Below are 17757 nucleotides of genomic sequence, written 5' to 3'. Positions count from 1 at the left end.
GACGCGCCCAGCAGTGGGTAAGAGCCGTCGCCGAGGACGACCGCGTGAACGTTGCACCTTCTCACCTTCCCCAGCGGAGAGGATCCGGCTAGATCTGTAACCAGCGGTGAGCAGAGAGAGAGAGTGTGTGTGGCCACCGCTGTCGTGTTTAGATCTGGAGAGGCCGAGATGGTGTGAAGAGAGCAACACTAGCAAGCAAGCGCGGAGGCTCCTGCCTATATAGTGGAGTAGTACTTAGTTTTCTTTTGTCTACCGGAGCCGGCTTGACCTCGTCAATGACTGTCGAGAAGTCTTCATGCACGTGGCCCGGAGGCGCAGTTGTCGTCATTTTGATCTGAAGCGCCGGATTATAACATATAACACGAAAAAATGCCACATGACAAGAAATCATAACCTCACTGCCCAAAGGAGACAACATGAATCCCGACGGACAAACTAGACGAGGAACAAAGCTCAAATTAAAGATAAACTCAAAGAAAAGGCGTCCATCGATAGATGTCCTAATTAACATAGCCAGCTTGACCTAGATGGCAGCCGAGTAGTCACTGTTCGTGCATGTGCCCCCAATGACTAGCTCAACTCAGTTGTCGCTGTTTAACCCTCGCAGTGATCCGAAGCACATGACACATAATTTTGCGAGATGACAAGAAACCTTTTTTTAGATTTCTCACCACAACTACAGCCATGTACAACACAGCCTGCACGATATGTAGACGATAGCCAATCCAGGCGTGTCTGCTGGAGTCTGGTCACATGCATGGACGAACTGATCTTCCGTGTCTTGCAGGGATCATCCAGGCACCAACATAGTACAACACTTCTCTAGTACTATCGCTCGTCTCCCTCTTTTATTAAGTCACCTGACTTGCGGGGCCGGGGAGTGCCTATGGTCGGTTCTCAATTGTCGTCCCACATGTGTGTGCGAACGCAATATGACGCGCGTTCCATTCGGAGAGCAGCGTGCCAGACCGACCGACCGTCTAGGGTGCGACGCGAACGCGACGTGCGTGCTGTATACTCCGTACATGTGTACTGTCGTTTTCTAGACGATTTGATCCATGGCGCGGGCGCAATCCATGGATGCAAAATTAGTATATTGTATACTATTTAAAAGTCGAGGGCAGGGCTTTTCCTGCCCGGTAGGCGGCGGGACAGTTCTGCCTAGTCGGTTCGACAGAGACGCGAGAAGACGAGGGAGTAGGCTGCTACAAACGTAGGGCTGTGTGATTTGACAGCGAGTTACTGCTGTACAGGTGGGGCCCCGTGATTTGACTTGCCATTATCATTTTAACTGCGGCGCTACGACTGGCGTGAGTCTCCCGATTCCTAACCACCTCCATACAGGTGCCACTCCCAATGCTCCACCATGTAGTAGTAGAGGCTGGCTCTTCCATGAGAGCCCACTTCTCCACTTTTTCCTTGCCTCTCTTTCCTCCACATATGCAAAAATGCCATGTAAAGCACACCCTCCATCTAGGTGTGTAAGTCATCTTACAAAAATCAAATAATCCCAAAACACTTAGGCGCGGTGCATTAACTTCTACCTCGTTTCTTGTTTCTTGACATATCAACCAATAAGAGATAAAGGGTGTGCATGCTTTTAATGACTTGAGACTATCAAACACAACATGCAGTGGTTAGTTCATTGCATGCAATACTATTAATTAGCAAATAAATGTTAACGTTTCCCATTTTCTCCTCCTCCTTGGTCACGGTGCACAGCCTAAGATGACTTACTCACCTATGTGAAAGGAGTACTATTGTACTTACTTGCTCCTACAGGTGCTTAAGCTTGCCACATAGGCATAAAGTCTGATGTGGCAAGTTAATCAAGAAGAGAGAGACTAGTTTGGTGACCCAAGGAAGAAACGGTGCTAAGCACGTGTACCTAGGTGAAAAGACAATTTTGAGTCTATAGCTAATTAAATGAAGCAAAATTAGCAACACCATTTCATTGGAAGAGGTCACTCATTGGCAAATGCAATAAATACTAGTACTGCCTGTGTCCCATTATATAAGAACGTTTTTGACACTTCACTAGCTAGGGTCAAAAACGTTCTTATATTATGGGACGGAGGGAGTACGAAGAAAGAGATAGAGAGGAGTAAAAAAATACACTTATAGCCAACCTTGTTGTAGTATGAGTGACTAAGTGATGACTATGTATGACATGCCAACATCAGATAGCCTAACGCACCGTGTTAAATCTCCAAGGGTGCGACCACGCGAGCGACGCGACGGTCGTGGTAGGCGCGACCATGATACGGGTTGCTGGCAGCCCTTGGTTCTGAGATCAAACGGTCGCATGCTAAGTTGCTGAAAATTTTAAGAATAACCCTCCAGGATAAGATATTCACCCATAGGTCTAGAATCACGCCATGCAAGCGTTCGATCTCAGATCCAAGGGCTCTCGGAAGCCCGTATCGTGGGAGAATGGAAAGCCACTACCCTGCCATACGCACGCTGGCAGTTCGCTCCTACTTTTTCCCGCACGTCCTTTAATACTACGGTGGTTCGCTCCTAGTCGTCCCGTTCATTCACATTACGGCAGTTCCACTAATCCTAACCCTCCTCCCAAATCCATGGCGTCCCAAATCTCCCCAGTCGGCGGTGAGTACAAGGTTAGAACCATCACCGGCGATGAGTTCGATGTCATCTACACCCGTACTTCCGCGACGGTGAAAGGATGCCTTTCTCGCTTCAGACACATGTTCGAAAACTCACATGATGAGTGGGTCGCTGGGCTAGATGTTGAGTACACCACAGTCCTGGGACGAGAGAAGGATCTAAAGGACGAAGAGAGGAAGAAGCCCGCAGTGATCCAGGTTTGCGTACATAACGTTTGCTTGGTCTACCACATATGCCATGCCGACGTTGAGTGCCAGGATTTTAAGAACTTCCTCGAGGACAAAACAGTCAAATTCGTTACTGTAGACTTTAAGAACGACAAAGAAGTCCTGCGTCGGATAGGCCTCGTTGTAGGCAACCCCTTCGACCTCCAGAAGAATTGGCTGGTGCCCTCTCGTCAGCCCTCAATGCTGACCCTGGCAGGAGCCATGGTTCATCCTTCGTACCGCAAACTGGAGAAACCTCATTACACGTTTCATCGTCATGCATGGCAGCAGAATGTACTAGATATAGACCACATCCAGTACGCTGCAATGGATGGCTACCTTTGTTTCAATATCTACAAGGGTTGGATGAAGAGCAACAGCCAAGTTGGCGGTTCAAGCAAAGAAGTATCGGCCAAGAGGAAGAGGGACAAGGACGAAGTCAAGGACGTGGACGAGGACTCCGAGTAAGGTGGCAGTGTCGTTGCTCATGGCGGTTCTAAACTTCTAATGCAGTGTCTACCGGATTAGTTGCATAGTTTAATTTCAGGTGTGCTTAGTTTAATTTGAGGGGTGTGTTGTGCTGAGCCCCCAGCAGAACTATGTTATGTTTCTTCTCGTTACTTTAACTCTTCAGTATGTACATACTAGTACTAGTATTTCTTTAATAGAATTTAGCACCCCAATTAAGCACGTACTAGCTTTTTTAATAGTACTATATGCATAATTTGGCGACGAGCGCTCTCTATATGTACCACCTTTTTTTAAAATTTCAATTTTTGCTCCATGGCGCAATCCATCGATAGTGGAGTACTACTGTACAAAAGTATACATTTTTAAAAGGCTAGCGTACTGTTCATCACATATATATATATATAGCCAGTTAAATTCTCAACCTAGAACGACGTGCATGCCATGTAGTAAACCGATCCGGAGGAAGTATAGTAAAAATGAGGTGATTTTACCCAGCGATCGGCGGGGGAGCATGGCCTGTCATGCGGTCCCACGTGTCATGATGTACCAAGGCGATGCGCGTGTCCCTCTTGAGGCAGAAGCAATACTAGTACGTGGTTTGAGATGATGTCGAACCGAAGTGTGAAATAATGGTTGCTTCGTCCGTCTGGGAAGGTGCGGCATTGTGATTTGACGTCTCATTGCTCATTACTAACACTGGGCCGGTACGAGTGGGGTGCGTCCCCCCTGCTGTTCTGCACTGTTATTTCGTGCTTGACACGTCGACCCGGTTGCACATGAGATGACCCCCACATCCTTTGTCAAAATAAACAACACCCCGATCAATGCATTTCACTCTTCCGTGCAACGGACGGGCACCTTACTTGCTCCTACATGTGCTTAAGCTTGCCACATAGGCATAAAGTCTGATGTGGCAAGTTAATCAAGAAGAGAGAGACTAGTTTGGTGACCCAAGGAAGAAACGGTGCTAAGCGCGTGTACCTAGGTGAAAAGACAATTTTGAGTCTATAGCTAATTAAATGAAGCAAACTTAGCAACACCATTTCATTGGAAGAGGTCACTCCTTGGCAAATGCAATAAATACTAGTACTCCCTGTGTCCCATAATATAAGAACGTTTTTGGCACTACACTAGTGTCAAAAACGTTCTTATATTATGGGACGGAGGGAGTACGAAGAAAGAGATAGAGAGGAGTAAAAAAATACACTTATAGCCAACCTTATAGCCAACCTTGTTGTAGTATGAGTGACTAAGTGATGACTATGTATGACATGCCAACATCAGATAGCCTAACGCACCGTGTTAAATCTCCAAGGGCGCGACCGCGCGAGCGACGCGACGGTCGTGGTAGGCGCGACCATGATACGGGCTGCTGGCAGCCCTTGGATCTGAGATCAAACGGTCGCATGCTAAGTTGCTGAAAATTTGCAGAATAACCCTCCAGGATAGGATATTCACCCATTGGTCTAGAATCACGCCATGCAACCGTTCGATCTCCGATCCAAGGGCTCTCGGAAGCCCGTATCATGGGAGAATGGAAAGCCACTACCCTGCCGTTCGCACGCTGGCAGTTCGCTCCTACTCGTCCCCGCACGTCCTTTAATACTACGGCGGTTCGCTCCTAGTCGTCCCGTCCATTCACATTACGGCAGTTCCACTAATCCTAACCCTCCTCCCAAATCCATGGCGTCCCAAATCTCCCCGATCGGCGGTGAGTACAAGGTTAGAACCATCACCGGCGATGAGTTCGACGTCATCTACACCCGTTCTTCCGCGACGGTGAAAGGATGCCTTTCTCGCTTCAGACGCATGTTCGAAGACTCACATGATGAGTGGGTCGCCGGGCTAGATGTTGAGTACACCACAGTCGTGGGACGAGAGAAGGATCTAAAGGACGAAGAGAGGAAGAAGCCCGCCGTGATCCAGGTTTGCGTGCATGACTTATGCTTGGTCTACCACATATGCCATGCCGACGTTGAGTGCCAGGATTTTAAGGACTTCCTCGAGAGCAACCTAGTCAAATTCGTTACTGTAGACTTTGGTAACGACAAAGAAGTCCTGCGTCGGATAGGCCTCGTTGTAGGCAACACCTTCGACCTCCAAAAGAATCGGCTGGTGTCCTCTCGTCAGCCTTCAATGCTGACCCTGGCAGGAGCCATGGTTCATCCTTCGTACGGTAAACTGGAGAAACCTCCATACACGTTTCATCGTCATGCATGGCAGCGGAATGTACTAGATATAGACCACATCCAGTACGCTGCAATGGATGGCTACCTTTGTTTCAATATCTACAAGGGTTGGATGAAGAGCAACAGCCAAGTTGGCGGTTCAAGCAAAGAAGTATCGGCCAAGAGGAAGAGGGACAAGGACGAAGTCGAGGACGTGGACGAGGACTCCGAGTAAGGTGGCAGTGTCGTTGCTCATGGTGGTTCTAATGCAGTGTCTACCGGAATAGTTGCAAAGTTTAATTTCAGGTGTGCTTAATTTAATTTGAGGGGTGTGTTGTGCTGAGCCCCCAGCAGAACTATGTTATGTTTCTTCTTGTTACTTTAACTCTTCAGTAAGTACATACTAGTATTTCTTACATTTCATCTTTTAGTTGGTATAGTACTACCACTCGTTTATTCACATTATATACGTACAATATATATGGCCAACATCATATAGCCAGCAGTTTAGTTGTCAAAGAATTTCAGGGTGCTTAGTTTTGTCAAAGAATTCCAGGGTGCTTAGTTTTATTTGAGGGGTGGGTTGTGCTGGACACCATTATTGTGACTAGCCTTTTTAATAGTACTATATGCATAATTTGGCGACGAGCGCTCTCTATATGTACCACCTTTTTTTTAATTTCAAGTTTTGCTCCATGGCGCAATCCATCGATACTACTACTGTACAAAAGTATACATTTTTTAAAAGGCTAGAGGGCGGGGCAGTCTAGCTTGGTCGGTTTCACGAGAGGCGAGGGCCTTTGTGATATGACGGCTCATTACTGCTGGAAGGCGGGGCCTTGTGATTTGACTGCTCGTATAAATGCGCCAACAACCTGATCAAGGAGGAGCAAAGAACCGTGTGGTATACTCAAGTTTTCCACTGGAGTAGTACTGCGACGGAGGAGCACGAAACACGGCAGCCCAGTGCCATATGGCGATAAAAATGATCTAATTTGCTAGTCATCTCATTATTAGCATTGTTCTATTCATTCCTTCAAAAAACAAAAACCATTGTTCTATTCATTCCTCGCAGAGAACGTGACACGTGCGGCGAAACACCCGAAGCAAAAGATGAAACACAGCAGCAAAAGAAGAAGGAAGATTAACACCCCAAATGATCTAATTCGCCGCGGAGTCGTAACTGCTTCTTCATCGCCTCCACGACCTCCATCTCCTTGCACGTCTCCTCCGCCATCTTCTTCATTCTGTCCATGACGCGGAATTTCTTGACACGAGCCTTCATCATCTGTTCCACGACCGCATTACGTACCATGACAGCAGCCGGGTTCTTGATGCGGAGCTTCACCAACTCCTCCTTCTGTTCCATGACGAGGGCCTACATCATCTTCATCGAGGAACTACTATTCTCATGCAGCTTCTTCCAGCCGGCGTTCTTCTCCTTCAATAGGTCGATCTCGTGGCAGAGCTTCGCCTTGTCCTCCTAAAGTCGCAGGATTTCGCCAGTCGCCTTCTTCTCCGAGGCAATGCTCTTCTTCAGTAGCATCACCAAGCTGGCGGTCAACTCCCCCTACTGATTGAGCTCAGCGGGCATGTCGTCGAGGCTCTCCTTTAGCAACTCTGTCAAGCCTTGGATGAACTCCTTCTGCTTATTGAGGTGCTTATTGAGCTGATCGGGCATGCCGTCGAGGGATTATGACTTCAGCTCCGCCGGCTCGGCATGTTCGCCTCCATGGCTAGGGCGCTCCTGGGAGCCATCGCCTGCCCATGAGAGATCTTTCGAGGTCTCTGCGTGGCGGCGAGCCCTCTTTTTTTTCCGCAGCCTTGTTTGTCGCTCCCTTGTTACGAGTAGTTCTCGACCTAGAGCTCTGCTCACCGGCCTTGGCAACGACGGACGAAGAAGAAGCACTTATGAGAAGGAAAGGTAGAGTAATTTTCGGTTAGGTAGTTCCCCTTTTTATAACCTAAGTACTAGCACTAGTAGTACTAATACCTGCATAGTGGGAACACGTTCAGGTTTGGTACGTAGTACTATTAAGTGTGAGCAGGCTTTCGAATGTGATGGGAACAAGGTAAAGATTAATTGATGGTTTTGGTTTCGAGGCCCAAAACGGCTCCCGATGAGTTTAGTGGAACATAAATTTCAAGTAGACTACACTGCTCAAATGCGTAAATATTATGTTACTGTCAAAAATTGGCACAAAATACGAAGGAGACCAATGGAAGTACTACTAGCAACCCACAATTTAACTACTCGCATGCGCGCAATGGAGTAATAATGTCTTTCTTCCGCCCTCACGTCCACTCAATTTGCATGCACTGTATTAATTGACCATCAATGAAGTGAATGACTTTACACGCGTCAAATTATCACATGGGGTGGATCTTGGTACAAAATTGCATCCGCCCGTGTACCCACGTGTGCGTGCGAGGGAATGAGTGCGTGTGTGGCGTGCGTGCACATGTTCGCTTCGTGCATGTACCGCCAGTATGGCTCAGGGAGGACGAGTACATTCTTCTTGAACTAGAAGCACGTCACTATGATCAATCCATGCAAGGACGTCGCGACAACGCCTCCACATGTGCCACGTGGCTTCATGAACTATAAGAGAGGCACTGCGTAGCGTGCCATTGGTATTCTAATTTACGTGTTTTGCACATACTCGAAATACTAGTAATTTACACGTGCATTGCACGCATCAGATTTTGCAAGCAAATTATGAATAAATACCACACTATAGCACGCAAGCTCTTAGTCATATATGCATGATGTAGCCCTTTGTTTAATTCTTATAGTTCATCTCATTCAAAATCAAATTAGTTTTTATAAAAAAGCTAAGAACGCGTGAATAGGAAAAACATGGGATTATAGTGGAATGTCGTATTGAATCCTACAGGATTGTACGAGTGTTTGATTGTGCATAGAAAAAACGCAGAATTCTTTCAAAGAGGTTTGAGTGGATGGGATGTTTCCTATGAAATCTAGTGCAAATGAATCATATGGAAAAATACCTATGGTTTACAATCCTACGAATCAAACAACCAAGATAGGAAAAATTCCTAGTGATTAGAATCCTCCAAAATTCCTTTGAGAATCCTTCGAATCAAAGAAGCCCTTAATCCATTTTATGATTGATGGAATTGTGTGTTGTAAAGCATAAAGTAAAAACAAATAATGGCAATTCAACTAGAAAAAAAGTTTGGGCAGTTATGATATGGAAGATTCTAGAACAAAAGAGAACCACTATTGTTTTGAGCTTTGTGCATTATGCTTAAGTTCAACCATGGAGTCTGCTAGATTGTACATGTGGCAAAATCCGGTGGGGGGCTAGAAGATGGTGCGAGGGGCCGAGTGGAGGGAGACTATGAAGGAATGCACAAGTGTGAGATCAACATTTAGAGAGAGGGGGCGAGAACATGCGTTGTTGCGCGCAGTGGTGGAGCCATGAAAAATAAATGAGCTAGGAGGCCAACCATTGCTACTCCTTTACGAGGAGGGTCAATTCATGAAATTAAACCTTTTTTAGCAGAAATTGTCTAATGATCACATTCATATTAGCCTCGATATATAGTGATGTTAGGGGGGGCAGGGCCCTTACTGCCCCTGTCTTCGCCATTGTGCACGCATCTGAGAGATGAAGCGGAAGGCAGGGATGATGAGAGGGGGACGTTGGATATATAATTAAGGGCCATTTGCATTTCTCCCTAACTCGAACCACCTAATCAGATATACTCCTAATTCGAAAGCCTGCTCAAATTTGCCCCTCCGTCGTTAGGTGCCCTTACAGAAATGCCCTTCTGGGCCATTACCATCCGGTCAAACAACTTTGACCGTCCTGAAAAAAATAGCAAAAAAATCTAAAAAACTCTAAAATTTGTGAGATCGAAGATACTCATGTGCACAAGGTGCGTGCAATTTTTCATGCTATTTACACATTCCAAGAGCTCGTGGCGAGGAAAAACAGTTAATATGCACGCTTGTGAATAGTAAATTTGAAATAAAATAGCAAGAAAATTCAAAAAAATATGGAATTTTTTGGCATCAAAGAGGCTTGGGTGCACAAGGTGCTTGCAAGTTTTTGTGATCAAATGACATGCGAGGAGCTCTAGCAAGAAAAAACAAAATAGTCATTTTTTCCCAAGTTTTTTCCCAAGCCAAATTTTGTTTTTTTCTCCACAAGCCCCTCCAATGTCCAAACACAACAAAACTTTGCACGCAGCTTGTAGACCATAGCCTCTTTGATGCCAAAAAATTTCATATTTTTTTGAATTCTCTTGCTATTTTTTTGAATTTACTATTCACAGGCTTACATATTTATTGTTTTTCCTTTGACACGAGCTCCTGGAATGCCCAAACAGCACGAAAATTTGCACGCACCTTGCGAACCTGAGTATCTTTGATCTCACAAATTTTTAGATTTTTTAGATTTTTTTGCTATTTTTTTCTGGACGATCAATGCCCTTTGACCTGCTTTGACTGGACGGTAACGACACAGAAGGGCATTTCTTTAAGTGCACCTAACGGCGGAGGGGCAAATTTGAGCAGGCTTTGAAATTAGGGGTAAATCTGAGAGTGGGCGCAAATTAGGGGCATAGATGTAAATGTCCCTATAATTAATGTGGGTGTATTAGCTATTTATGTTAATCCTATATAGAGAGGTATAGATTGTCGATGTGGACGTGGGAGAGGTATAAGTTGATCGATGTGGACGTGGAAAAGAGGGTGAGACCTCACTGGATATATCGATTGATCAGTTTGTGTGCAAAACTATGAAAGACCTAGCTATATACACACATACATAGAGGAACATCGATCATTGCGCATGCACGCGTGAGAGATAAAGAATGCCCGGTATGAGGGAGAGGGGGATGTGTGTAGGTGTGTGCCTTCATGGGAGACCGACCTGAAGAAAAAGATTGCATGCGTGCGATAGATAATGCCAACTGGTAGTGTGTGTGCATGCATGCATGAGAGAAAGTTAGTGGTACAATTATAAAGAGAAGACTACTGTGTGGGTGTAAAAGAATAGGTGAGGTCATAATCAATGTAAAGTTGAATTCAAATATTTGAATAAGAGATCCTGATGTTTGAAACCCATGCATGCATGAATATAACGGAGATCTACGCGGTGTGCTTTGGAAACGAGCATGTTGTAATGTATACACATTGAACAAGGTCAGACTGATTTGAATTTGAGATACCGATGGCAGACATCATTTGCCCATGTCGCATCCGTGCATGTAATTGGAGATGATGGGCGGCTTTCGCATCACATATCTATATCTATACCCCTATATTTATATATATATATATATATATTATGAAAAATTTATATTGTGAGCGAGTAACTTTAACTTTGAAAGATGGTCGTTGGATGAGGCGAATCCGAAGGTCCAAAGATGGAAAATTTGAGCACTATTGGCCATTGGATATCATCTAGATTCCACCAGATTTCGCCACATGTATAATCTACAAGACTCCATGGTTGAACTTAAGCATAATGCACAAACATCAAAACACAAGCACTTCTTATTTGTTCTAGAATCTTCCATATCATAATTGCCCAAAGGTTTTTCTACATGATTTGCCATTATTTGTTTTTACTTTATGTCTTACAACGCACAATTCCATGAATCTTAAAATAGATTAGCTTTCTTATAAAAACTAGATGATTTTGAATGAAATGAACTATAAGAATTAAATGAACATCTACATCATGCATATATGAGTCAAAGCTTGCATGCTATAATGTGGTATTTATTCATAATTTGGTTGCCAAATCTCATGCGTGCAATGCACGTGTACCTTACTCTAGTCTAAATGGTGTTTGTGTGTGTGTTGTGCGTGTTGAGGTGCAAATTATCTTTTTTGGGTACACGTTAAGCTTGTTCTTCTGAAATTTCAAGCCGCGCCTTGTTATGCCGAAAATTAAAGCTAGCGTCTCTGTCTATCGTGCTATGAAACTCCCGCCTCTTCAACCCGCGCCTTGTTAGCCCGAAATATTTAAGATATATCTTTGTGTTGTTGTGCTCCAACAACTCCCTCCATCTCAACTCGCGCCTTGCTATTCCGAAATTACAACGCGCGCGAAAACTCCCACCTCCTGTGAAATCCCGACACGTGAAATGCCCGTGGTACCCCTGAACCGAAAGAACTGCCTCAAATCAGTGGGGGGTACGTTCTTAACTTACCCCACATTTCGGACAAGCGCGTCTCTAAGCCATGGTTCCCCACTGCCATCCCATCCGCCCACCCATTCGTACACTCAGGCTGCGAAAACCCGCGACGAAACCCCACACCCTGCTCCGTCCGCCACCCAGTCAGAGCTTCTTCCCCGACGACGTCGTCCACAGCAACACCTGGATGTCCTCATCCACCGTACCGGATGAGGATCCGTCGTTGATCTCATCGTCCCGCCGGTTCAGCCACCACGTCCTCCACCTCCAAGGAGCTGCCCCGACGTTCCCCTCGTCTTTCGCGCCACCTCCATTTTACACCGCCGTCTTCACCTGCACCACCGGAAGAGCATCATCATCACCATTTCCTCGGATGAATCTGCGGCCTAATCGGCGCCACCAAAGAGGTTGTACACTAATCGCCGCATTTTCTTCTTGATTCGATCTCATGGTGCTGCCGGCGCTCGGTCCCGAGCCGACACGGCGCGGCTCCATCCACGGCGGCATTGCCGGCCACTTCCTCCACGGTGTCGCTCCCTCGGCGGCAACCAGTAGGAGCTACTACTGCTTTAGCTCTCACTCGCGCTGCTGCTCTGCTCTTGCTCTCGGTCCCCTGCCTGGTCTGCTCTTGCTATTGCTCTTGCTCGCGCTGCTGTTCTTGCTCTTGCTCTTGCTTGCGATGCTGCTCCGATTTGGCTACACTTCAGTCGACTAAAATCGACTTTTGGGTCAGTCGATTTCCAAGGGGTGGGCTCGCCGGGGTGAAGGAAGAACCAACCGCAGCGGGGAGGGGGGCTCGCCGGAGAGGTACCCCACTATCTATCTTAGGGTTTAGGATGGGGGCGGTGGTCGCCGACGGTGGTGGGGCATTGGCGGGGCGGTGGCGTGGGGATCGTCGGAGAAAAATCTCGGCACGGGGGGCCTAGAGGGATGGCCGGGGTGGCGACGGACCGGCGGTGGGGAGTGTTTTCGGGGCGGGCGGGGCGGCGCACCTCCGGCCGCGGGCGGCGAGGGGCTGCTGTTTGGCCGGTGGTGGCTGGCAGCTCAGGGGGGTGGAGGTTGAAGATGAACCGCAGGCCCTTGATTTCGTATCCAACGGCTGCAAAATCGACTGACGTGTAGCCTCACCTTGCTAGTGCGTTCAGTTTCGACAGCAAAATTCAGTTTCGACAACAAAATTCAGTTTCGACAGTTAGGTTCAGTTTCGACAGTTAAGTTCAGTTTCGACAGTTAAGTTCAGAGATGAGCGGCTGATGTATTTTACATCTAGCACTTTTTGGTTATGTATTTTACGTCATGTATTGGAGATGCTATTAGAATTCCACTTAGGTTAACGTTGTTCGTTGTCTCTCTTGTCCTGCTTCAGCCTCGGCGTCGTACAACTCAACAGAGCTGCTCCAATGACGAAACCCTCCATCACAATGGAGCAGTACCTCGGGCTCCATCTCCAGACGCCTAAGATCTTCTTCCCCTCCTCCGACAGCAAAGTCAGCCGGAGCATCCTCACCGGCCAACCCAATCACGCTGACATCGACATGGCTTCGCCAAAGAGGTTGTACACTTGTTGCATCTCTTTTTTACTCTACATGTTATATATATTGTCCACTGAGCACTCGTGGTAACGGGAAATACGATTATTTTATCCTACTATATGACAAGCAGTGAGGTACCAGGCAACTTAGCTATCTGTGATGGACTCTCTTGAACGCCATCATTATTTATCTCTGCGCGTTTGAGCTGTGCATTTGTCGATGGGCCTGGGAGTTGAGCTAGTATGGCAATGGCCTGGGTCCAAAGTAATAGAAGTAGCACAAAAACATTTTTTTAGTGTAGGATTTTCTTTGCTCAAGCCTGCCTACTAGAATCGCCAATGCTTGAAAGGAAAAGTGAATGAAAAACATAGGAATTGGGAAGTTTCCTATGGTACTACTTTTCATGAATTTGGTGCAAAGGAATGGAGCAAAGGAAAACTGTAGGATTTGTTCCTTTAGTGTCTCCTTGAAAGAAAAACCGTAGGAATTCTAATTTCCACTTCTCCTCCTTTTCTTATTCCTATTCATCAAGCACAAGACTAAGAGATAGTATCATAATAGCATTATAACCGTACATTTTCTTGTGGTTTGACTTAATCTCACCATGCTTTTTTGCATCCTGTGATCTTCCAATTGTTGTGAATCAAACACCCAGATTGGCAGAAATCCTGTGTTTTTAAATTCTCTGTTTTGCACGTGCATTCCTACCCTATTCCTTTCTATTTCCTATCCCTGCATTGTTAGAATCCTCAAATTCAAACAAGCCCTTACTCAATTACTTCTATTACAGATATGTGTCAAAGAAAACCTTGTGTGGTTTGTCCTCCTCCTGTGGTGATGTGTTCCACCCCAGCTCAGTTGCTCCAACGATGGAAGGGTTCACCACAGCAGGGATCCGCTCTCCAGACTGTCTTTCGCCGCCTCAGATCTTCTTCCCCGCCGCCGGCAGCCACGACAACTGCATTACCATCATCAACTGAGCAGATGACCTTCAGGACTACACGGGTCCGCAAGAGAGGTCGCACTCTTCTGTTGGGGAACGTAGCAGAAATTCAAAATTTTCCTACATGTCACCAAGATCTATCTATGGAGAAACCAGCAACGAGGGGAAGGAGAGTGCATCTACATACCCTTGTAGATCGCTAAGCGGAAGCGTTCAAGAGAACGGGGTTGAAGGAGTCGTACTCGTCGTGATCCAAATCACGGGAGATCCTAGTGCCGAATGGACGGCACCTCCGCGTTCAACACACGTACAGCCCGGTGACGTCTCCCATGCCTTGATCCAGCAAGGAGAGATGGAGAGGTTGGGGAAGACTCCATCCAGTAGCAGCACAATGGCGTGATGGTGGTGGAGGAGCATGGCAATCCTGCAGGGCTTCGCCAAGCACCGCGGGAGAAGAGGAGAACTTGGGAGAGGGGGAGGGCTGCGCCAGAACTTGGGTGCAGCTCCCATGCGCCTCCCCACTATATATAGGGGTGGAGGGGGCTTATTTCTTTCCCTCCAAGTCCATTGGGGCGTTGGCAAAGGTGGGAGGAAAGAAATCCCATCCTTTCCTTTTCCCACCGATTGTTATCCCCCCTTTTTAGGGATCTTGATCTTATCCCTTCGGGATATGATCTTATTCCTTCTAAGGGGGGATCTTGGTGCGCCTTGACCAGGGGTATGGGGCCTTGCCCCCACTACCCACGTTCATGTGGGTCCCCCCATGCAGGTGGGCCCCACTCCGGAACCTTCTAGAACCTTCCCGGTACAATACCGAAAAATCCCGAACATTTTCCGGTGGCCAAAATAGGACTTCCCATATATAAATCTTTACCTCCGTACCATTCCGGAACTCCTCGTGACGTCCGGGATCTCATCCGGGACTCCGAACAACATTCGGTAACCACGTATATCTATTCCCTATAACCCTAGTGTCATCGAACCTTAAGTGTGTAAACCCTACGGGTTCGGGAACCATGCAGACATGACTGAGACGTTCTCCGGTCAATAACCAACAGAGGGATCTGGATACCCATGTTGGCTCCCACATGTTCCACGATGATCTCATCGGATGAACCACGATGTCAAGGACTCAATCAATCCCGTATACAATTCCCTTCGTCTAGCGGTATTGTACTTGCCCGAGATTCGATCGTCGGTATACCGATACCTTGTTCAATCTCGTTACCGGCAAGTCTCTTTACTCGTTCCGTAACACATCATCCCGCGATCAACTCTTTGATCACATTGTGCACATTATGATGATGTCCTACCGAGTGGGCCCAGAGATACCTCTCCGTCACACGGAATGACAAATCCTAGTCTCGATTCGTGCCAACCCAACAGACACTTTTGGAGATACCTGTAGTGCACCTTTATAGCCACCCAGTTACGTTATGACGTTTGGTACACCCAAAGCATTCCTACGGTATCCGTGAGTTGCACAATCTCATGGTTTAAGGAAAAGATACTTGACATTAGAAAAGCTTTAGCATACGAACTACACGATCTCTGTGCTAGGCTTAGGATTGGGTCTTGTCCATCACATCATTCTCCTAATAATGTGATCCCGATATCAACAACATCCAATGTCCATGGTTAGGAAACCGTAACCATCTATTGATCAAAGAGCTAGTCAACTAGAGGCTTACTAGGGACGTGGTGTTGTCTATGTACCCACACATGTATCTGAGTTTCCTATCAATACAATTATAGCATGGATAATAAACGATTATCATGAACAAGGAAATATAATAATAACTAATTTATTATTGCCTCTAGGGCATATTTCCAACATCTTCCGTGTCTGCTTACGTTATGTGTCGCTTAATATGATGACATGCTACATTATCGTCGTGTTCACCTATTAGACTCTGAGTCAGGTCCAAACTAATGCTGAAACTTGAGTTTTTAAATGGTTGTGGGGTACATATTGGGGCAGCAATTAGTACTATTTGTCTCCTATCTGGTTAATCTCCGTGTCTACTATGAGTTTCATGTTGGGTGCAAACAAACATGAAAGGAGCCATTATCTGTATTTTTTAACTAAAGCTATTATCTGCCTGCTATCATTGCTTTTGGGTCTATCCACAATTTTCTACCATCAATCTGGATTTGTGCATGCACTCCTTACATAATCTCACTATGTTTTATTCCTATGCATGCCAATTATTGTACACAATGGAACTTATCATGTAGAGCAAAAGAGACGAGCCTTGCGTGGCAATAAAATTTCATGTAGACGTCATTCCATGGTGGGCGCAAAGGCAGCCCCCCCTCCACCCATTTCGGATCGTAATCAAGAGGAAGATAATTGTTCTGAGGGGGATTCAGAAAGAGAAGACCACTCCTATTTACCCCATGAGGTCTTTGCTCTAACTTGGCATGCTTATGTTGGTAATATCATGCATATGGTGCCTTGCATTGCTTACTGTATACATTAAAGATGTCATCTGCTTAGTTTAGACATGCTTTGTGGCAATGCCATTTGTTTTGTTTCTTTATCGTATATATGAATCATGCAATGCCATCTTGTCTAGCCAGGCATCATACATGTGAATTTTGCAATGCCACCCTGGTTAGTCTGTCATCTTATATGTGAATTATATCATGCCATCATTTTTTTATTATGTGTTAAATTTGTCAACAATTTTAGTACATTCAATTACTCTTCCTATGCATCACCCATTCGGCATGGTCATGGAAAAATCTGGAGTGGAAACAAGGTCTTCAGAGCAGACAATGCTATCTGAAAAAGTGCATGTCTTGCTGGTTACCGATAGCTCCTTAGAGGAGGATTCAGAGACAGATGACCAGTCATATTTCCCCCCTGAGGTGCATGCCCTAACTTGGCAGGGTTATGTTACTCATATCATGCGTATGGTATCTTGCATTGCTATGTCATTTGCTTAGTTTAGACATGCTTTGTGTGAATGCCACCTGTTTAGTGTCTAATTATCATATATGTGAATTATGCAATGTCATCTTGCTGCAAGACATTATACATGTGAATTATGCAATGTTAACTTGTTGCAAGGCATTATGTATGTGAATTATGCAATGTCATGCTGTTTAGGCAAGCGTCATATATGTGAATTATATCATGCCGTCCTTTTTTTGTATTTCTCATTGCTTTTGTCGACAATGTTTGTATATTCAACTGCTCTTCCTGTGCATCAGCCATTTGAATTGCTGATGGAGAAATCTGGAGCGAAAACAAGGTCTTCAGAGCAGACAATGCTACCTTCCGAAGTAGATATCTTGCTGGTTACAGATAGCTCTTCAGAGGAGGATTCAGAGGAAAATGACTAGTCCTATTATCCCCCTGAGGTGTATGCTCAAACTTGGCAGGGTTATACTACTCATATAATGCATATGTTGTATTGCAATTCTTATTTTTTACATCATATACACAATATTGAATGCCATCTCCTTAGTTGACACATCATATATGCAATTGCCCTCTGCTCACTTCCTTAGTATATAAATCATATATTTGAATTATGTCATGCCATGATGTTTACATAGAAAGCATGTATCTGAATTATGGCATGCCAACCCATTTTCTAAAGACATAATATAGTTATATCATC

This window comes from Triticum aestivum, chromosome 6B, assembly GCF_018294505.1.
Source record: "Triticum aestivum cultivar Chinese Spring chromosome 6B, IWGSC CS RefSeq v2.1, whole genome shotgun sequence".
NCBI classification, from domain to species: Eukaryota; Viridiplantae; Streptophyta; class Magnoliopsida; order Poales; family Poaceae; genus Triticum; species Triticum aestivum.
The sequence above is the reverse complement of the archived record's forward strand: the minus strand, read 5'-3'. Positions refer to the sequence as shown.